We start from the raw sequence: 23,919 nt of genomic DNA on the forward strand, positions 1-23,919 counted from the left end.
GAAAGTCTTTACCACAATTCAGTTATTGCACCATGTTAGATCTGGAAGACTACAATGGTCTGTTCCTTATTCAGGGGTGCACAGTTAAAAACTGCATTCAACAAATCTCAGGAATCTGATTAATCTACCTGCTAAACTAAGTCATAGTCATAGTTTCACTATGTATAACTCTATAATAGCCCTAAAACTACACAGATGCATTGTGGGAAACAGTGCTAACAAAAGCAACACATACAAAAACATATAAAAGGTGATTGGTCAAATAGCGTGTTGCTACTATGTCAACTAACGCGTTAGTTGACATAGTAACAAAATGTTGCTGTTAAATGTTGCTAGCCATAGAAATCAACCTGAGTTTATTTCTCTATTATCCTTATGTAGCATGACTCATTGGTCCTCTCACCAGAATATTGTGCTTAGATGGGTAATTTAGCCAAATTTAACCATATTTCTTCTGAACATATTTATTAATATGTGTTACTGTTGTTAGCACTGTTTCCCACAATACATCTGTGTAGTTGTAGCTATTACAAACCTTTACAAGGTGAAACCTTGACTGAGTTCAGTAGGTACGTTAGCCAGGTTCCTGAGATCACAAGTTTGACATGATGGCATATTATATATAACGGAGATAGTCTGTCGAATGGCACTCGTACTGTCGAATAATGTTAACATTCAGTCATGTCAAATGTATGTTGTGCTGCACAGTAAAAGGAATATGCCTAAAATAATAATAGTAATAATAATAGCCTAACACAACAATCTGACATCAAACACTTTACATTCAGTTGGCAGCCCGACCTACTGAAAAGTTCTTCCAGCGTGCCTGCAGTGTTACCATGTATGTTTTACAGAAGCTGGATCGGGCACTGTCACTTGCAGCTAATTTTTGTTCCAGTGGCTACTCACAGTATTGCAGCGAAATATCCTCCTAAAAGTATTTTCCCCATAGACCCCAGAGCACTTCTTACAGGACTGAAATGGCACCATTTTTGGTCCAGCATCCAGCTCTTATGACACATCAAGGGTGTAACAGGAGCTGTCACTGAACTTGTCCCACCAGAGCTCTGCTAAGCAACGGGTGGAGCTGCTTCAATAAGTACTTTCAGTGGAGCAGGTTCAGTTTCCACAGTGATGCTTCATGGTCGACACCTTCAACTGACAGGACAGTTTTGGAGGAGCTCTGGTTACACCGCAATTGAATGTGTTATAAACAAGATTTTATGAGCTGATAATTGCAGGAACGGGCAGACTGAAAACTAAAGAGTTGCAGGGAAGATGCAAAGAGGATTTGTGGTGTTTTTGTGGTTGCCAGCAGCTCTTCCTCCCATGGGTCGTTACAGACAGAAAGACTTCCTCCGGCAGCCTTGTGCCACTGTTAACTGCTGAAGCTAAGATTGTGTCGATCAGCATTCATTTGAAAATGAGAGCAGGTCTGAGGGAAGTGGGCATTGACATTCTACCATAAGTTTCATGATGAAGAGAAGTCCTAAATGGTCAGCATTACATCAGCATTGGCTCCGCCTTTTCAGGGCTGGTTTTTAACAGCAGATGACAGGTTGAACCATTTTCAACCTATGAAATACATTTTATGAATTTTGCATTTATGCTGATATTAACAACAAAAATGATGTGTTTCTTACAGAACAGTAATATAATTTAGTTTACAGCTAAAAAAGATGTTATAATTTGCAGTACCTTTCTAATCACATTAATAAAAAAACTGAGTGATGTGGACACAAACCGGTGTGTGTTCTACATTAAAATTGAATTCCTAACCAAAATCAAAATCCCAATCATTTTTTACAAGTGCCAGTACAAAAGAAGCCAAAACTGAACCAAAGAGGTCGAGCAGCAATCTCAGCTTCATTATGAAAAAAACATATTTACAGAAATGTCACAAAAAAAGAACAAAAACTAAAATTTGCCTTTGGACAACCTTTCCTTAAAAATGTATAATACTGTGGTCTGCTGAAACTGCTTCTTCCAGTCAGGATGCAGCTCAGCCTCTCTCTCAGCCATTTACCACTGACTTATTTACAACATAGTGACCCAGCAGTTGTTAGACTGTAGCAGCTCCATGCCTGAAGAAAGGTGTGTGTGTGTGTGTGTGGTCGTGTGTGTGTGTGTGGTTTATTCTCTCCTCAATCAGGTTAGGAACAGGCCTAATCACTGATCAATGCAGACCCACTGAGAGGCGACCTGAATCTGGCATCAAAACCCCATCTAAAATGCCATTTGTCGCATTCTTTTTTCATTGGAGAGGGATCAGACACTACTGTAAAAAAATAATCCCAAAAACGTTATCACTCCTAATCTCAGCCTGTTTCAACATGGGATCATATATAGGAATCATCAAAAACCTTCATCACTGCACAAGGTAAATACAGTATGAAGACTTGATTAGGATTCAGTTTTTCATTGTCATGAATAAATTACTTAATATTATTCACGGTGAATGAGCTACAATTCCTATGTGTCATGCCCATAAAGCCCGAATGAAGTCAGCCATAAAAGAATTGCCTGGAAAGCCTTGATGGTACCTGCCTGATGCGCCGAGCAGCTCGTCACAAGACGAAGCGTTTGTAGTGTCACATCAGGAGAATGAAAAGCTGCGGTCTGCTGCCTACTCTAATGTCATATGTGCCAGGTTTAGAAGAACAGTTAACTGATGAGTGAAACTACATTGTTTCATTTCCTTTTCATAACAGTTTCCAAACACAGCAGTCAGTGAGTAAAATAAGCCTTTATGATCTGATTTAAGACTAAAAATCCAACTGATGTCTAATTCTGAGACAACGCGAAAATAAATCCATTCAAACTCAACTACGGGGTCCGAGCTCAGATTTTTCCTCAACCTGTTCTATACTGATGTGTAAAGGCACTCCAGCAGGCTGCACCGGTTTGGCGCAATGAATGGGGGACCCTGCAGAATTGCGCAAATGGCTCTCAATGCGCTTCAAGCGACTGGACCGTTCATCCTCTGCAAGGATTACCATCTCAAGGGAGGCAATTTAACCCGGACTGCGCATGTTTGTCACCCAACTTCCACATTGAAAGCCTATAAAAAGGTGCAAGCGTGGTTATCTGGACGTGCTCTGCATCCCTAATTATAATTCCTACAGAAAACAGCAAGGCAAGGCGATTGGAGTTAAACATGAGGGGGAAAGGGAGAGGAGCGTAGGGAAGGAGGGTGGGAGTGAAGAGCTAAAAAAGAAAAAAAAAATACAGCTCCTGAAGCGAAAGGACGCAGCCTCCGGAGTCTATACCGGTTACTCATTTTAAAAGAAAAGAAAAAAAAACAACACCTTCAAACGCACACAGTGATTTTAAAATAAAACAGCGGTTATCTTTCTATAAATCTCCAAAATCACAGAGGAAAAGCGCAGTGTGGGAACGCGTGGTGGGGGGTGGATGAGGTGAGGAAACATCGTCTCCACATCGCATCCAAAGCCCTACGACGCATGGTGCTTTCAAGTCTCCAATCGTTGCTCCATGAGGCGACACTGTCCCCTTTCCATCCCAATCACTCCACCACCTTCCCTTCAAAAGAACAACTTGCTTTCACCCGATAATGCCTCGAAATAGGAGGTAAAGACCACCCCCTCCCTCCTCAGCATTCATCATCATTAACACAATTATCCTCACTGAAAACGTACCCAGAAAACTGCAGTAAATGTCCTACCTTTCTATCCAAGAGAGTCTCCACAATCCGAACCGGTCAGTGGCAAAAGCGGCACTACTAGTTAATAGCAGCAGTACAATGAGCAGGAGCAGTAGTAGTAGTAGTAGAGGTAAGCCAGCAGTGGGGAATGGTAATGGGGACGCAGGAAGCTCTTATACGCCAGCCAAGACGGCGTATCCACCGACCGAGACGCACAAAAGGAGGGGAGAGGAGTCCGGATTCCCATGCACTGACAGTTTTTTTATTTGTTGCTGTTGTTTTTTTGCTGTTGCCTACTCCTCGTTTCCATGCAGAACGACCTGAGAGACCTGTATGATCGGATGACCGGAGCGGGGCTTCATCAGCAAACCCGCATTTGTTGGGACGAGGCGTGCAGAAGAGTGGACTTCTTCCTCATTCTTCCCTTTCCCGTTTCCCCCTTCTCACTCAGTGAAAGCGCAAGAGAGAAAGAGAGAGTGTGTGCGTGTAGACGAGTAAGAGTGTATGCGAGTGAGCAGGTCTCTCCTTCTTCCTTCCTCCCCTCTCTCTCTCTCTCTCACACACACACACACATATACGCCGACTGAGAATCAGCTCGCCCTCCTCCTAGTCTCTCTCTCTGTGTGTGTGTGTGTGTGTGTGTGCGCGCGTCTCACTCACTTTTCAGTCCCTGTGTACACATCTATCCTCCTCTCTCGCTCTCTCACTCACACACACACACACACACGCACACACACAGATTCTCTCGTGCACTCGACCCCCCCCTCTTTCTTTCTCACATACACTCGCTTTGCCCTCCTCTCTTAGGTCAATATCAATATATCACTGAGAGTAGTGAGTCCCGAAACGAGTCACATCCCAATCTCAGATCTCTCTCTCTCTCTCCGTCTCCGTGTCTCTTATCTCTCCATATCAGTCACTTAAGTTAAATTGTGCTGGAAAGCCAACTTATTTGTTGCATTATTGTGTATTGGCCTATTCAATATCAATGAAACATGCTTGTGTATGGTTGATTGGCAGGTGCCTGTAATAAATAAGCATTTTGAATCATAAGCTTGATCATGTAAGACACAGTGATTTGATCAAAATCACTAAAAACTGACAATATTGAGCTCCACCCTGAATATTTCAAAACACTTTAAGTATAGAAGATAACACTATTTGAACCAACAGAGAGCCGTGAATAGTCAACAAAGTCAGCTCTGTATATTTGAAGTCCATTGATTCAATGACCTTTTTGGAAAAACTGTGATTCTAATAACTGCACTAAGAAAGCGAGAAGAATTTGCCATTCATAATGGATGAATGTGGAAGAACTGTCATTAGGGAAAGGTATTGAAAGAGCAATGATGCACTCAGAGATGTACAAACAAGAGGAAACAGAAGAGGAGAAAAGAAAAAAAACACTGAATTGAATGCATGGGTTGGATTATTATTGGTTAATGCAACATCAATATGTTATGAAGACATAGTCATAATTAAAAAGAAAGAATGATTATAATTATAATGATTGATCATTTAAGGCTGAAACAGTAGGCTATATTATCTAGTAGTTATTGAGGAGATTAATAGTGTGATACCACGCAGCAGTTTATGGATCAACAATAAGATGTTAATACGTAAATTAAGCCTCTGTGGATACTTTTTGAACATTTCTGTCCTTAATGACTCCAATTGGTAGAAGAATAATATAACAAAAACTGGCACAATTAGAATACATTACAAGTAATATTATCACAAACAAACATTTGGGGGCATACTGGTAACTGCCCCAGGTCTTCAGTCTGGGACCTCTGTAACGTGTCCCCCCAAGCTTTCTGCCTGTGTCTCTACAGTCACTATAAAATAGCTTCCAGAAAAACATCAACATGCCATGATCTTAAAGTAGGAATCCTTAAAATGTAAGTCCTGGTTGATTTGGTGACACCCGTTTTAACTGAGCATATTAGCAAATTTGATTTAATACTACATGTCCCTGAATCCTAGAGGCAGAAAAACACTCCTTGTAATATTTTACTACTTGAATGCTTTAATGTGGAACAGCAGCTTTAATGATTGTCCTCAGGATATGACCAAATTTGGTACAGAACTACAGCTGGGAAACAAAAAATATTCTTTGTCAAATCAAGGCTTTATCAAATTCACTGTATGACCAAAACAGACTCATCGCTAGGATAATTAAGTGTTTCAAGGAAATCAACTAATGGCATTTTTAATTAAGTTTATGATTACAGTATACTCATTATTATATCTGAAGTTAGTGACATGAATCATCACAGCACTGCAGATGTATACTGCAGCAGGGTAGATTTTGCAGCGCTCTGCCAGCACTGTATCTGTAGGCCATCACGATACAAAAATTAAGTATATTGATTAAAGAAATCACTGAACAGCAGCCCCCAGCAGTACATTAATGCCAGCATTTCCACGACCTGCATTAGGTTTTCAGCACAAAAAAAGGTAGCCAGATTTCAGTTTACTGGTAACAGGAATAAGGAACCATATGCAGACACTGAAACTCACCTGAGTAAAAAGCAGCTTGGGAAGTACCAATCGTCAAAGAATTTACAGCTACCAGGCAGTAAGACCAAAAAAACACAACATTAAAAATGGCTACTCTACAGTAAAGCAACATAGACAATCTGGAAAACCTGTGAACCAAACATTCACTGGGGGTTAACTGTAAATGAGGAGCAGCCAGGCAGTTAGGTGATTGGCTCGAGTGACCTCTAAAAAGGGGGGAAACTCAGGGAGGGCAGGAGAAAAATGAAAAGAAAATCAATAACAGGCACACTGGGAATGGGAAGAGAAAAAGTGTGCGACTGAATATGGAAGGAGGACGTAATGTAGGCGTCATCGGTACGCAATCTTCTACAGGGACGCGTCTCGATGTCCACTCAAGTTGATCAAGGTGGTAACGAAAGGTGTTGCTGACAACCAGGATTATTCAGTATGAGCTAACCACCGCTTAGCAGGAAACTGAGAGCAATGCAGGACAGAGTTTACTCAAGGGAAATTATGCGGAAGGTTGAAAACACTGACGATGTTGGGGAGCCTCATCAACTTGAACCTTCAGTCTGTGGAGCTTGACTTAAAGAAGCAGGTATAGCAGATGCATTGCTCAAGGCTGTAACAAGGAGCAGTGGTTGTGGTCAAGTGGGCTTCCTGAACACAGAAGGGAAGGAACCTCTCTGGATGCTAAAGACCTTGAGGTCCAGGCACTGAGTGGGGCATAGATTCAAGGAAGACCATTTAGAACAGACCTGATGGTGACGCTGACTTGTGCAGCAAACAAATAGAGACAAGCTGTTGCTATAGCTCAGAAAAGGGCAAGATCGATAGTTACGGCACGTTGAACCAACAGGGGACACCACAGCAGACTCTAAGCAATGGATAGATTTAAGCTTTATGGACAGAAAAAGGTTCAGGCAGACAAACAGGAAAAGCTCTTGAGAAGATGCAGGCTTAGAGGCTGCTGTAAGCTCAGGCTGAGAAACGGTTTCAGGCAGAGAGAGATACGTTCAGTCAGAAGAGAGAAAAACAGACACAAATTTCTAGAAGAGAAGCAGCAACAAGCCCTATAAAGTTAAGGCTGAAGGACTGCTAGAGAACAAGGGGTCTAGAAGCGACAAACAAATCGATATGGGGGGCAGAAGTAGAAATAACAGTTTGGGGAGAAGGTTACTTTTGAGAAGCAGAGGGCAAACTAGTTCAGAAAGGCAGGAGAAGGACATTTTTCTTTTTAAAGAGAAAATGCTCGGGTGTTGGGCAGCAGAGAAACAGTTAAGGTGGCAGACTGTGAAAAGGACATGCTGGTCACTGAGGTTAGACAGGGTGATCTATTAAATGGAGAAGCAGGTGAGCCAGCAGACTGAATGATTGCTGGGGTGGCTTGACATCAGAGGGAACTGTAGAGTGCTCCTTTCAAACCATGAGGAACACTCTAGGACACGTTAAGGCACATTTAGACTGTGCGACAATAATCATGGAAGTTTTTTGCATGTCACATTGTGCATTCATGAAATGTCATGCCGGGTACTGTATTCTGTGTGCTTTCATCTCGTTTTCTGATTTTATGTAAAAGGTTGTGGTGAATTTTTGATATGCTAAACATTTTGTCAACATGCTGGACCAGTGACACATGTATTATATATCAAGTATGAAATTACATGTATTAACCTTCCTGTCGTCCTCCCGGGTCAAATTGACCCCGTCTGTTTTGACTGTTCCTTCCTTCCTTCCTTCCTTCCTTCATCCTCTCTTTTCCTTTCTCTCTCCCTCCCTCCTTCCTTCTTTCCTCCATTCCCCCTTCTCTTTTCTTTCCTTCCTTTCTCTTTCCTGCCTTCCTTCTTTCCTTCCTCCATCCCCCTTTCTTCCTTCATTCTGTCCTTCCTTCCTCTCTCCTTCTTTCCTTCCCTCCTTCCTTATTTCCTCTGTCCTTCTTTCCTTCCTCTTTTCCTTTCTCTCTCCCTCCCTCCTTTGTTTTTCCTCCCTCCCTCCCTCCTTCCTTCTTTCCTTTCCTCCCTTCCTTCCTTCCTCTCGCCTTTCCTTCCTTCCTCTCGCCTTTCCTTCCTTCCTTCTTTCCTCTCTCCCTCCTTTCCTTCTTTCTTCCTCCCTTCCTTCCTTGACTCGAGGACAACAGGAGGGTTAATATACAGTTTTGATATATTATAGTTATGATATTATGGAAGGTCTAGCATGTCCACAGATATAAAATTAAATGTGTTTGTGTCTCATTAACTCGTTCAATATACTTTTTCCAAAATGGCAGAGCACCTAATATTAATATAAAACAACAACAAAACAAATATTTACATCTTTTCATAACTATAATTTTTTTACTTGAGTTACTATTCTGTTTCATTGAATGATAATGTGGTGCTTTAATTAAGTTGGTGTCATTTCTGCCATGATAATACAGCATAATTTCATACAACTGGATTGAGCTATAAAGGAAAAGGAAAGGATAGAGCCCTCTGCAGATTTGAAGTTGACACAGAAAGGTAAAAGCTTTGGCCCATTCATTCATAATTCAGAGGAGCTACACCCCGGGGTGCCTCCTTAGAGCACCGCCATTCTCACACCTGTCAGTCAAACAATCCCACTAGCACTATATGAGCTCAGCGACAGTAAATGGGTGACATAAGTGAAATATTCTGTGTGTAGACTGAGATAATTATTCAGCTGGAATAGGGGAAGTTTCACATAATATAAGAAGATTCTTAATTAAAGGGAAAGATCACTGTAAAACATTGAAACTGAACATAATCATGTTATTTTGTGTTTTGTGCTTTTTTCTAAATAACTCAGGACAATATACAACATTAAATAATAATAATAACAATAACAATAACAATAATTATTATTATCATCATCATCATAATTCTTTTTTATTATTATTATCAATTAATTAAAGTATCCATGAAATGACCTCACATTACGTCTACTTCCTGTAAAACTGAATATCTTAAATGGTGACTTCATCCTGCACCAAATTAAAATTTCAACCAAGAAAACCTTCATACATCTTTCAACAAACTTTTGTTCACCTATCTCTTAAAATAATTCCTCTCTTATTGGTTCACACTTGTGAATGATCCCTCCCTGCATCATGTCCTGCCCCAACATCCTGTTTCAACAGGAAATACATACAATCAAAGAAGTAAGAATTCATGTCATGGGGACTTAAAATACTATTTAAAACTACTATGCAATAAAAATCCTGTTAATGCTTTTTGAGTTTAGAACATTAAGCCTCTCAGTATTTCACAAACTTTGTAATCAAAATGGTTTTGCTTTGTAGCACCTCATCTTGGAATTTATTTTTATAATCACAATTTTTTCTTAGTTGACATCATGGATTGGAATAAGACATATCATTTGAAATTTTGCTTAAGTGTGTCAGTGTGAGTTATTCTACTTGAGGGTAATGTCAGTGTACACTCCTTTGTGCCTACAGGCTGGGAAGCATGCTGTATCTCTGCAGGGATGCATTGCATTAAACTATCACCATGATTATGATAATGGTACACTGCTGTTTTGGAATGGGATAATTTACATTTTAGTATAATTTGGATGTGGTAAAATATGGGAAAGACCTTCTGCTACAGGTGGCAATTTATCATGCAGTTACAAAGGGAGCACAAACCTGAGTATGCACATGCACACACACAAAATATATACACACACACAAGGAATAAGAATAGGAAAGTCACTTCCTCGTTATACAGTAGATGAAGACCACATTCATATTTAAATACTATTTTCTAAAGTCTTCTCTCACAAGCTCACCCACACTCACACTCACACTCACAGATGTGTGCATACAAGCACACACACACACTATTTTAACATCACAATGATGCTTAAAAAGCCAGAGGGGAAAGTATTTTACAGTGTTCAGACATTGTCCTTCAGGAGCAGGTTACAGCTCAGATTAAACCCCAGTGCTGTGATTCTGTTAGACACTGACAGCTGAGGTAAAAAGCCTCTAATGGATTTGTTACTCAAACTACAGAGTCCCAAAGTACTACATAACATGTTACATAAAGTGTTGATAAGTGGACAGTTAACGTTAAATTACCATCACAGTGAAAGTACAGAGCTTAATTTAAACAAGGGTGACAACACCTTTTCACTTAATGGATTGTATTATCTTTATTTAATTATTTGGTTAAAGTTACTAATGTAGTGTATAAAGGCACTTGAGAGTTTTAAGGTTGATATACACAAACAAGCCTGCATGGATCAGTCAATCCACTAAGGAGTCCTTCTATCGGGGACTGTGAATCTCTGAGCAAATCTGTTCCCACCATTGTAACTTGATCCAAATTTTGTTTGCACTACTCTTATCTCTTCCCTGAAAACACATCACCTCCATTGCTTCCAAAATAGAGTAAGTAGTGCTGCAGTTCAGCACTGATAGAGGAGGAATTAGAAAGGTAAGGAATAAAGATAATAGAATTAGGATTTTGATATAGTTTACCTCATACTGTATGCAAACACTGTAGAATTCAGTAGGACTTCATAAAGTTGTAAAAAATTGATGGCAACCCCAACCAACCATATGAAAAGTGCATTATCACTTTGAGCCTGTCCCTTTGGAGTATAAGTGCTGCTTCATGCTTCCCATGCTAGAGAAAAGTCAGAATAATGTTATTTTATTTAAAAAAGATTGCATATTTAAAGATGATGAACTTTTTGCATAAAATATCAGCTTTAAAATGTCAATAATGTTTGTGGCCTTCACTAGCCTTTCATTCAGACAGATGCCTATATTATCTGCTGGTCTCTTGTGATTGTCTTATTGAGGTTTCAGCAAGCCTGTTTAACATGCAAATGCACACACTGAAGCTGTCGATTGTCTTTAAGGTTTACTGTGTACAATAAATTGCCTAAGGTCAAATGTGATATATTGACATATGATGGCAGATAACAATTAATTAAGTATCTATAGTCGTATAGTGAAGTTTTCTTAAATCCAAACCTGAAATGTGGTTTTCTAGTAAATTACTTATTTAAGAGAATGAAAATACCTTTAAAATATCTGAGAGCTGAGAAATGAGCAATGATATATGTTCAAATGTACACACACACAGAGACACACACACACACACACACACACAGAGTACATCCTGAGGCCACACCAGCACATCTAACACTGATCATACATTCATATGATTCTTGAGATGCTGCTTCATGTCATCTTGAAAATATATGCTTGCTATGGAGACAGGCATATATTTACACACACACACACACACACACACACACACACACACACACACACACACACACACACTTGTTGGCTGGAGCTGGCTGGAGGTGAGTAATCTCGCCAAAGGGGACATCTACAGACGCAATGCTGAGTCACTCAGCATATATCTCTCTCTCACACAATCTCTCCTTCTCTCCCTCTCTCTCTCTCTTTCTGTCTCTTCCCTTCTCTTTCTCCCTCAACTCAGACAGTGTCAGGGGAGCTGGTTGTCTATGAGCATGTAATGTGTTTGACATGTTCACCCAACTTTGACCCTCTCTCTACACCTTATTTCTCTGGGACAGGTTTGTCACTTCAAGCGTTTGTAGCATCATTGCACATAAAATAGTGATGCGCAATTTTTGAATTGAGCAACTGCCCTTTAAATGTGCACGTTCACAGCCAAAAGTGATGATTTGAAACTGGGGTCGACAACTGGCAGGTTGTTTTAATGTACTCTACCCAGTTAATGGTGATACATATGTTTTGTGACTGAGGGTTTCTGCTTGTGTCCCTGGTACTGTGACAGTCTGTGTTTGCTTAAGTAGTCTTTTTTAAATTGGATGCTAAACTAGAAAAATACTTCATTCTGAATGGCTTTACTCACAGCTCTTTTTAAGTGGCCAAAAACCTAATGGTGCCTGTTCTTGTCAGCTCAGTGAATGACTCTCATCCTCAAAAACACACAAAACTACATGTCAGCTAGGAATGGGCACAAAAGGAGAAACCACACCAAAGAGCTCAATTTAAGCTTCATCTTCAAGCCTGTCACCATTTTGAATCAGTGGGGTACTGCTGGGTTCCCAGTAGTTTATTCAATTTTGTGAGAACACCAGTGATGAGCCTGTCCTCACAGGAACAAATACAGCATTTGTTGTTTGTTCAAATGACCTACATTAAATTTTACCTGACAAGAACCCCATGCAAATTATGACCATTGTCTGTCAGGAACAAAGGTGGAAGGAGTATTGTTTTAATTGGTGCTGCAAACCTTTTAGACATGAGGTCGTGGTGGGTTGATGGATCAACAGAGCTCGGGATTTGGAAACAGGAGTCTGCTGGTAACCATGATTGCAATATTTCCCAAACCTTAAGCTGGGAGTTTGTGCACCGAATTGTAACAAAACTTTAATCATAGCTGTAGTAGATCAGGAAATGGCAGATTAATCTTTGTTGTAGGCTAATGATCATTTATGATAGCATATAGTAGCAGTTAGATAGACACTGTTAGATAAATAATTAAAAATATACCCAACGTTCCACCTTGAGTGTATTTCTCTTGACATGAGCGAGCATGATTGTACTTTCCTCCTGCTGTAGCCCACCTGTTCTGAGGTGGCTTGATTGGCTCAGAACAGGTGCAACTAGCTGACACTGTGACATTGGAGTCATTTCGTCGCTCCAGAAGAAAAAAAAAGAATATCCAACCTGAGTACAGTATGTATGCAGAGAATACAATAAAATAAAAAGTGGAAGTTTTGATTAGTCTGAAAGTTCCTGCGGCTATTGTCTATCAAAATTTAAACTGTGTATTTAGATTATTAATACTGCCACAATACATAATTTACTGACAGATGGCTGTATAACAACATTTAAAACAAAAAGAAAGAATGAAAAACTTAAAACAAATAATATTAGCTATGCATGGCATTAATGAGAAGAATGAACAGGTTTATTGAAAGGTTGTCCTTGCTGAGTGGGGAGGTTTCTGCGGGGCAGTGACGATCAGTCTGCCAAACTAGATTAGTCTGAAATGTCAGGAGAGGAAAATTGTAACAGAGGTGAAATGAAAGAGGGGAGAGTATCAGACATCAGCTGTGAAGAGGGTCCAGCCTGCAGTCTGCTGTGTCCTTAAATACTGACACACACACACACACACACACACACACTCACATGATTAGATACACTCATTCTGGTTTCTTTCACTCCAAGGCAGAGAAATCAGAAAAAAACACCTACAACATCCAGTTAATGAGTAGACATACAATCATATATTTAAGCCTAGAGTAACATATTTGAAACATATGTGATATATGACACTGAAGGTTGACAAGTTGCTTCTTTGATCAGAGATTTTGGAGTAACGGTGCACATACTCAATTGTAGAGCATATTGTTTCAGCCAACATGAACCTTGATCTTTTGATAATTAAAATTTTAATGGCTATAGTGGACCTCAGGGCGCAGACAACTGTTACGCAACACACACACACACACACACACACACTCACTGTCTTTTCTTTCCGTGACGTCTACTAGAACTGCCATAACAGGTTTGACCAACACAGAATCAAGGTTTATGCCTTCTGAAGCAACACAGAGGTCACCATCCCACTCAGAGGTGTGCGTGTGTGAGTGACATATCTGAGGAGTGTGTGTTTGCAGCAATCGTCTTTTTTCTGCACATTTAAACAACTAAAAAAAATGACAGAGCATCTAGTTAAGCATTTGTGGGTCAAGTCATTTTTGGTATAGAGTAAAAATGTCATGAGCTAGCTTGTTAACATGAACAAACCTTATTATTTACTGAAGTTACCAGAAAAAAAAACACAAACCCGCAGAATTGTTTTTCAGTATTCTGACTGAAACTTCTGGTCTTTCAGAGAAAAGTGACAGGAAGATGGTGGAGAGTATGTAAGGCCATGGTCATCTTCTTTGGATTGTGTTAATGAATAATTAGAATTAAATTGTCCAGTGCCGATGCAAGATGTTAAGTTATATCTTCATGTAGCAGGTGAAATGTGAGGTTTGGGTGGTGGACTTTCCTGTGAGAAATCTCAGTCTGTATTTTGTCACAATTACTGTAACCACGATCCTTTCCTAACCTTTACCAAGTGTCTTAGTTTTCTGATCTTAACCATACCTTTAAAAATAAAATAAATGTCCTATAATCCTCCCCTTATCTAAACCCTACCATGGCTACGATACGCAGATATTGTAGAAAGAAATACATTTGTACATGCATAAATACATTTTCATAATAGTCCAATGTCTAACAATTGAGTTTCAATGATAGAAGTAGCATTAGTGATCAATTTATCATTAATGGGCATGGCCATTATACAGAACTATTACAATACATTTAATCATGGTATGCTAATATTAAAAAAATACACATCTGCATCTTTTATATGTGAAGCAAACAATCATGCACCAAAAATGGCCAAACAAACATCTTATATCTATCTTTTTAATCACAAGTTAGGGCTGTGCTGACGCCAGAAAAGAACAATCGCATCTTCTGTGCTCCCTCCCTCTCTCATTTGCTCTCTCTCACCTGCAGCCACTCCTCTGTTATTGGGGACAGCCTAAAATAAGGGAACTATTTTGGGGGGCTGAGCTAAAAAAATAGCCCTGGGCTCCTCTCTTTTTCCTCTACTCCTCCCTCTTTTCTCCTCTCTTCTCCTTTCCAGTAGCCAAGGGCTTCAGCAAAAACAGAGCAGTGCAAAATAGCATAGTACTCAGTGGAGCAGGATAACACAGAGCAGAGCATTGCATGTGTTACAATAAACGAAAGGCCAAGCAGGGCAGATTTTAACACTATATTGACTAAGTTACAACAGATGATGGTACAATAGAAGAATAAAATACATTATAAAGTATAGTAAAATTAACTAAAGAAGATACAAATAGAGCATAAGAGTCCGAAGACACAGCAATTAAGATATTGTGGGCCGTCAAGATAGTGTTCAAAGCAAACAGTATCTTTATTGAAATAGTTGTGGTTTCCCTCTTTAGTCAATAGAAGTCTAATAGATGGTGTCAATGATGTCAGGGCCTGCAAATAATGTCTAACATCCACATGGATATTGTTTATTGATAAATAATATGTAAACATGACTCAATATATTTCCAGAGGATTTTAATAATCATAAATTCATATCAAAGTCTCACCTCACAAAAACTGCCCTTCCGATTTTTTTCACTCAAGCGACACCAAAGTAAAAAAGAAGAACTTTGCAATTCTAAAAAAGAGAGGAAGTGATGTGTAGCACTGGCAAAACAAATAGCCCACTATTCAGCAGCAGAAGCAGACTCGCTTCATAAAAAGATGACACATAAAAGAGAATCGCAGAGCAGTAACTGTTGTTGTAGCTGTTGTGTTTAAGCCTGAAGCCAAAACTGCCCATACAGAAAATCACACCTGCAGTGTTCCCAAAATCACATCAGCACAAAAAAACAAAAAAAAACTACCGTCAGGCCATATGGACCAGGGAGAACCTATAGCTTCTTCACGTATTTCAATGATATTAACCACAAATAAGAAACAGATAGAGAAAAAAAACACCAAAGTCATGATGTGAAATGAACAGAACAGATCAGAGAAAAAGAGCTGAGCAGAAAAGAAGAGAAATGACTAATGCAGTGCAGGTGCAACGCAGCCCAGTTAGCATAAAAAAAAGAGAGGCAGGTGTTTTAAAAGTGGGAAGAAAAAATAATGAATAGAAAGAAAGAACATTTATAGAAAAGATTATGGAAAGGAACACAACTAAATGAGAGGGACAGGCAGAAGGCAGAAAGTTGAAAAAGAAGAAGAAACAAAGCAAGAAAAAAAGAAATAAGTAAAGAAACAAAAGGAACAAAAGTGGGGAAATTATGTAAAGGAAGAAGAAATGAAGAGGTAAATAAATCAAACAGTGGGAAGAAAGAAATTAAGGACAGAGAGGTAGTTCTTCTTCATGATTTTATCAAATAGTACCACTTCCTTTCAAAAAGTAAAAACAATAATTTAATTGTCTGACATCTGGAACAAACAGCAGATGTAATGAAAACCAAAATACAATATGACAGATGTTTCCCAAAATGAGTTTTGACTGACACACACAAAAACACACACACACACACACACACACACACACACACACACACACACACACACACAGAGAGCACTGTTGTGGCATATTTTACCAATATCAGCCTCCTCTCTTGTATTTTTCACCTTGCTCTCCATTCATACTACTTTTCTCTTCTCTTTATTAAAATTGTTCATGCCTCCTCCCTAAATAATTCCTCCTTCTATTATCTGTTTTCATCTCATCACCTTCCCTACAATATCTCTCTTCCTCCCTCCTTCTCCACCTTTTCCTCTCCTGTCCCTTTATATTGTTTTCATAATCCTGTCCTTTCCTAACCTTTCTTCTCCCTCATTCTTTTCTGCACTCCCCCTCTCTGCTTTCCTTTGCTCCTATCTCACCAGACATTCATTCCTTACCCTTCTCTGTGTTACTTTCTTTCTCTCCTGACTTTACCTCTCCATCTCCACTTCTCTCTATTTTCTTTTTTTACATCCTTTTCTCTCAGTCTGTCTTTTTCTCCCCTTTAGATCCTGAGCTTTGTTCATTACCTGCACTACAAACAAGGCTGACATTTACACAAGTGCTAATCACAGCGGACACGTCTCTGTGATGTTTCCGGTCAATCTGAAACACACACACGCACACGGACACACACACACACACACACACACACACACACAAACTGGGGTCAATGGCTGGCATCTTGGGATAGAGATAGAGAGCGAGACATTTTGTAATTAGTTGTGTACATGAAACCTGCAGCTCTCTCGCTACTGTATGATTACTGCTTACAAATGTCACATCAGCACGTCTCACTGTATCTGTGCTATATATTCAAAGCTACACACACGTCTTGATTCAGTATGTTTTGGTTTGTTTTTCATCTCAATTAATGTTGGTTGCAGTCGATTTCAGTGGTGAAATGAGAAGTAATAATACATAAATAAATAATACAATGCCTGTTAAGCAAAAGTCCAAAAAAAGGTGAAGCTAAAACTGTCAACAGGAGACTTTCATTCTACGAAAAACAACACATATGATTTGAATGTTAATTGGCCAAAAATTACTTAGAGTTGCGTTTGAGTGACAGATGCCATCTAGTGGTTGTAGTATTCATAAACTGGAGCAGTGACTTCTCTCAGATGACATATATACATGTCGTCTAAGTAGGACCACAAGTGTAACATTTCCAAACACGGGTTAAAAATAGTCTTCTATTGTCCCCTAGCCGTAAACCTTTGGTTATTATTGTAGCCATGACGACTACTAACCAACACCTCATGTTTCTATAACCTTAACAAAATGATCATTTCAACCCAAACCCTGATCTTTCCCTTATTTCAACTAAGTTGCTTTTATGCATAAACCTCACCAGACCCTAACCACCGTGTTGTCTCATCATTCATTTCTAAGTGATTTGTAATAATTTTAGAAAGCACAAACAAATGATGATTGCCTGCCAATTACTACTGACAGGGGCCCTGATTATAAAACACATCTATGTTTCATTCTGGAGTATTTGAACTCAGTAAACTACCTGTTCTTATTTAATTGATTTAATGTTTTTTTATTTTTTCATAATAATAATCTATCTATAAATGACAGGAACGTCTGTTATCCACATATCTCTCAAACTGTTCATCTGATTGATTTCAAACGTGACAGGTGTCTTGCTACGGGCACGAGTAAGTGCAGTTGCCAAGTTGATGTTGTTTGGATAAGAAATGTAAAAGATATAGATAAATATATTGGTAAAAGAAGCACACATTTGCTGTTGCTGCTCTATCCGCTGGCCACTCCCCCTCTCACAGAGCACACTGAGCACAGCATAGGACCAGAGTTAGAGAGGCTATAAGGCAACGGAGCTTTGGCAGCTATGGGAAATACACTTCAGACCATCAAAAAAAATAGATGAAACTGAAAACACTTTGAATAGCCCAGGCTACTTTGTAGTAAAAAACACACGCAGACATCCCAACTGTCCCGGAAGTCTCCCACATATTGATAGCAGCAAGCAAGAGTACACTGTAGAGAGAGACAGCGCATGTGTCTGTGTTTGTGTGACACCCCCCCAGAACAGAGCTCCCTGAAATGACTTTTTGCAGGTTGGGGTGTCTGCACATGCAAAAACAGATTTTGCATTGGCACTGCACTAGTAGTAGTAGTAGCAATAATAATAATGATAAAAATAAAAATAAAAATAAATAAATTCCCACAGACCCCTTTAGTTATGTTAAGTGACATGAAATAAGACAAGAAAAAAAGTGACACTTCATTCAACATATTGCTGCTCACCTCCTTCTTGTGTTGGGAAGAGGGGCTGGTTCATTATCATGGGGGGACAGGACTGCTGGGCCTGGAGATGCATCTGTTGGTCTTGGCACCAGGAGCAGCAACAACTGATTTAGTATGATTAGCTTGCTAAAAGTTTACCTGTATTGATTAAATGTCAGCTGAAAGAGGAGTCAAATGCAAACACTCAGAATTTTCTGTGAAGACATTAGCAGTAACTAATGTTAGGAGAACAGAATTAGCATTAGCTTGTTTCACTGTGGACTAAGTTTAGGAAACAGGTTCATTTCAACCACTCACAGACTAGACCCACCTTTTTTATGACATATTGAGTGAGTATTTGTCACCCTTTTATTTCTCTCCCTTGTCTTTCTTTTCTTTGTTTTTGCATTTTAGGAACCAAGATTGTATTTTATGAAGCTGTTGAGACATTAAAGGTCGACAGATGTAGCTCCTCCTCACTCGCAATTCACTGCTAACAAGTGGCGCACCTGGTTTGGATGCAGGACTGAACCATTTCATGTAAATAGACGGGGGTGTTTTCCAAAGACAAAAAAAAAAATACACTGCTTGTTTAAAGAGTAAAATGTAAATAAAATATTACTTTAATGTCTATAATTATTAATTATGATTGGTTAATTTTAAAAAATGAACTAATGTCTTAATAATTTTTAAAAAGCCAGACATGAAACTAAAGAAGAGCCATTTGGGAGCTGACAGAGCCGGCTCTGATTGCTTTGCTGAGCCAAATGATCTGGTTAATTAAAAGGAGCTGGAATTCCCATTACTATTTTTTTTATGACTTGTTGTTCAACAGACCTTGTATTTTAGTCTTATGTATTATTTCAGCGATCAACCCTTATCTAAATACCATGATAATTCCTCACAATGTGAACACTTCTACAGAGTGTGTTGCCTGTGATTATGGCTCCTGAAGTGAAACTGTAATTAGCTGTCTTTCCCGTCTGTCTCATTGAAGTGACACAATGATCATAAAGAAGGCTGTTGTAACATTTATCCAATAACTGATCAGTGAAATTGAATAATATGTGTGAGAGAGAGGAGTGAGTAAGAGTCTGTGTAGGCAAGCAAAACTTTTGTTCTCCCTTGGGGCTGAAGCAGGACCTACCTTGATTTACAGGAAAACCAAAAGTGATGCAATCAGACTTGTGATTTGGCCAATGGAGATGGATTTATGTTGTTAGGTGAATTTTATGCTGATGTGAGACACTTGAAATTGCATACGTGAATTGGGCCTTAATTATTGATCAAATCTTTTTTTTGGAGCCTCTACACTGTGCATCCTGTGTTTGGATGCTGACCATACTTCAATGACACATTAAGAAACTCACAGGTAAGCTGATAGGAACATCCTATCTACAAGTATTGTGTGTGCAACCAAAGCCTGATTCATTGAAAACAGCAAATGGTGATCAAGTCTGTCTGGGTCAAATTTGCATTTTTATTCAATTAAAAAATAGTAATGAAATGGACACATTCATTATTTACTGAACTGTATTAACTGTTTCAATACAGTACAGCTGTTTCAAAAGTAGAAGTTTCACTGCTGCTTCTTGTTGGCTCATTTTTGTTTTAAGCTTCAAAGAGATGTGATGTGTGTTTTTCATTGAGAGAATATATTTTCATCACCACCATTTGCTCCACCATCAGGTAACGAGCTGGAAGCAGATGGATTACCGCAAGGCAAGAATGGTGTTGCAGCTGCTAAGTACATATCATACATACATTTATCATATGAGTAAAGTTCCATATGTTGTCATGTACCTGTTTCAGGAGGGGCTCAGGACTTACCTGAGGACTTTCATTCAGAGGGCAGGCTGATGGAGGGCTCTATATAAGCAGGAGCTGTGAGACTGCTCAGGGGGGGTAGAGACTGCTCTGGTAGAGTGTGGCTGTGTACATGTTACTTTAATTTTACCTCAGTTATGCTGCTTTCAGAGTTAAGATAATTTTTGTTTTGTTTTGTACCACTTTTTGGTTACATGTGAAACATAGTGGCACATTTTATAATAATAAAATACCGTTGGACAACTGATCAAGCCTTCTGTGTCTGCCTCCTACTAAAGATTAGACCACTTTGGTCAGCCTGTACCACACAGGGAATTTACTCCTTAAGTGTCATTAATGACAAAACATTAATCCTAGGTATATTTACACCCACACCCTCCTTACTCTAACTGCTACTTGCCTAAAATATATTTCTTATTAACCATCTGGTTCTCCAGTCAGTTTTATACAGTATAAACTCTCAGAAATGACTGACTTAACATCAATAATTTGAAGGTTTGGGTGATAAATACAGTGTGACTACAGCTTATTATTGGCTCTTGCTTGGTGTATAATTACCGTGATCTTTTGTTTTTCCAAATATTGATCATTTCAGACATTTATGCTTCAGCAACAGCTCCATTGTCAGATTAAAAAAGAACCACAACTCTCGATTTGACGTCCATTAATTGATTACAGACCTCTGAAGCACTCCGACTTGGCATATCTCTTTGAAGATAATTTTCCTATGTGTGCATGAAATGGTGGAGAGTAGTTTCTCTCTGATGGTATAAGTGCACTGAGGCCAAACCTGCCAGCAAACAGATCTCTTAATGTTCTCATTTAAACTTTTAGTCTAGAAAATAACACTGTAAGCGTCCATCTTCTGGCAGATAATTAATCATCATATTAATGATCATTTCTAGCAATCTGGCAGAGAGCACTGCAACCATGAGTCTGTTGTCTACAATTGCACCATGTCAAGAAACATCAACATGCACACAAGACATGAAAAGTGTGCAAAATACATTTTAGATGGTGGAAACCTTATCAAAGTAGTTTGACATTTGGGAGTGTTACAATGGAGGCATTAGACCTGCAGTGTACTCAACAAAAAATCTAAATTTTCCATTTTCCTAGGCAGCTGTCAAATATGTTGCTGTGGGCAATGCTGATATCATCTCTACAACTCCAGGTGTGTTTGTTCAGTGTTGTCCACACCTGATACAAAGAGCCTGCAGGCCATGGTGAGAGCAGACATAATCTAAACCAATAAGTTATTTTATTTCAGGTTTAAAATGACAGAATACATTGTAACAAATGAAAAACAACCATAATAGCAAAAAGACACATAGTAAGCACCACATTTAGTATAAAACACATGTAAGTAAACTACAAATGCAATGATAAACTGATCATATAACATGTTGACAAGACATTATTGACCATCTGGAGAGCACAATATATTGCAGGGATGTGACGCAAGTTCAGCTTAACTGTGTACACTGCTGTGGCTACAGTGAATGCAGCCTTAAGGTGTAGACACACAGACTCCAGCGAGGACAGATCTGACCTGATCTGGCTAGTGGGTGACGTCTTGGGTGTTTGATTTTTGATTTGCTGTTTCCAACATGGCATCCGAGTTGAAAAACAGCCTCATTTAAACAGTACACTGAGATATGTCTCTGAAAACAAGAACAAGTCACCACCAAGTTTGATAGTTTGAGTTTTGTGAGCCAGCTACATAGTGCTGGATGGACCTCATTTGCATAAAACTGAGATTGCGTTGTGATTATGCAAATTCAAATATAGCGGTTGGTCCATCAACTCACCTTACTACTGTATGCATAATGGACTGCACAGCTTGATCTCCTGCTCTCCATAAAAAATGAATGGGATCCATCAACTTGACATCCATCAATACATTTGTTGAGTCTGCATCATTAATCTTATCCAAAGTCTAGCTGTCTTGTTTAACTACTAGATACATGTTTTCACCCAGTTACAGATAAAAAACACAAGCCAGACGTACTTGTTTATAAAGCTGAAGTTGCTCTAAGGCAAAGTGTCATCTAATTTTTTATATTTAAAGGTCTATTTTTCACTACCTTCCATGGGATGTTCTCCTCCCTACAGAGACAGATCCCCATTGTTATTTTCAGAGACATCTGCTCACAGTGGAAATCACTCAGTAAACAGCATAAGATGCTGTGGGAGCCAGGGCCCTGACTTGGTATTTAGGCATCCCAGACCAGGGGAAATAATTTAAGATTAGTTTTGCTTGAGGGGATGGCAATCCAGTGGTATTCTGAACTAGTTTAGTCCATCACAGTTCAAAACATCATGTGCTCCACTTTTGTCTCAGGATAAAAAGACAAATAAATTTGTCCAGGGATGCTTTGCTTGCTGAGCATGCCAATAGACTTCTCTATACCAATTTCATCACATCCATCCAGTTCCACACATTCACACCTGCTACCTGGTGAGGACAAGGCTGGTCCTTAGTGTCAGCCAGGGAGCAGATCCAGTAAAACAATTGGGAGTACTTGGCTTTAGTTGCTGAGACAAAAGAGAGCTCTAGACAGTCATTTTTCTTGCCATGTTGACAGTTAGTCAAGGACCTAAATGATTATCTTCCATTAAACATTTTGTTGCCTTGAGAAAATAAAAAATTGTATGTGTATGCTGTGACATCTTTTAGAGCACACACACACACACACACATACACATATATATACACACACACACACACACACACACACAAACACACACCATAAATACACCTGTCACCTGTTCAGCACAGTACTGTTAACCTGAAAAAACCACGGCTACACCTTAGTTTTATACAGTTATAGGCTACACACAGCATGGCTATGCTTAAGATATTAGGCATGCTAGCCCCCATGCAGGTTGGTAAAATGGATCCATCACTTCTCTCTGTGGGCTGCTCCTGTCAGAGCCTCAGTGTGAGACGCTTCGGTCTGTAAATGTGTGTTTTTAAAATGTATTTTAGGGCTGTGCTCACTCTCAGTGCTGTAAATACACTCTGTGATATAAACATTTTGCTCTGATTCATTTTGAAAGAGCAACGGCCAATGCGGAAACCCCAACCCTGGTTTGGCAGAACAATGGTGTAACTTTATCACTCATCGAGTAGGTGACAGACAGACATTCGGGGATAGGGCTGGTCCTTGGCCAGTCTGGCCAAAAAGAATGGTTCCTTTTATTTTGAAACAATTGGGGACTACTTTCATTATCTCTAGAGGTAGTGAGTACAGTGAGTGATATAAAACTGTCTGCAGTTGAAGAATGAGCATTTCAAAACATTTCATCTTTAGCAAAAGTGGTGTTGCTCTACAAAGTAGTTTTCAATGTCTCATAGCAACAGTAAGAGTCATGACTAGCACTTTGCCAAGCTGCTGATGAGCACCGTTACATAATAAGTGGTGTTCTGTGCATGGGTCCTTACCTCTCAAGTATGTACTTGTCTGTTTCTCCAAATGGTTTTATTCACAGGCAATTGGTTGGGGAGTCCTTGTGCTTTCGTATACAGCTAATGGTATATATTAGAGATGGAACAAGAGTCCACTTAAAAGAAAAAAGGTGAAATGAGGAACAATGAGG

The sequence above is a fragment of the Scomber japonicus genome, chromosome 14, assembly GCF_027409825.1.
Source record: "Scomber japonicus isolate fScoJap1 chromosome 14, fScoJap1.pri, whole genome shotgun sequence".
Classification (NCBI taxonomy): Eukaryota; Metazoa; Chordata; class Actinopteri; order Scombriformes; family Scombridae; genus Scomber; species Scomber japonicus.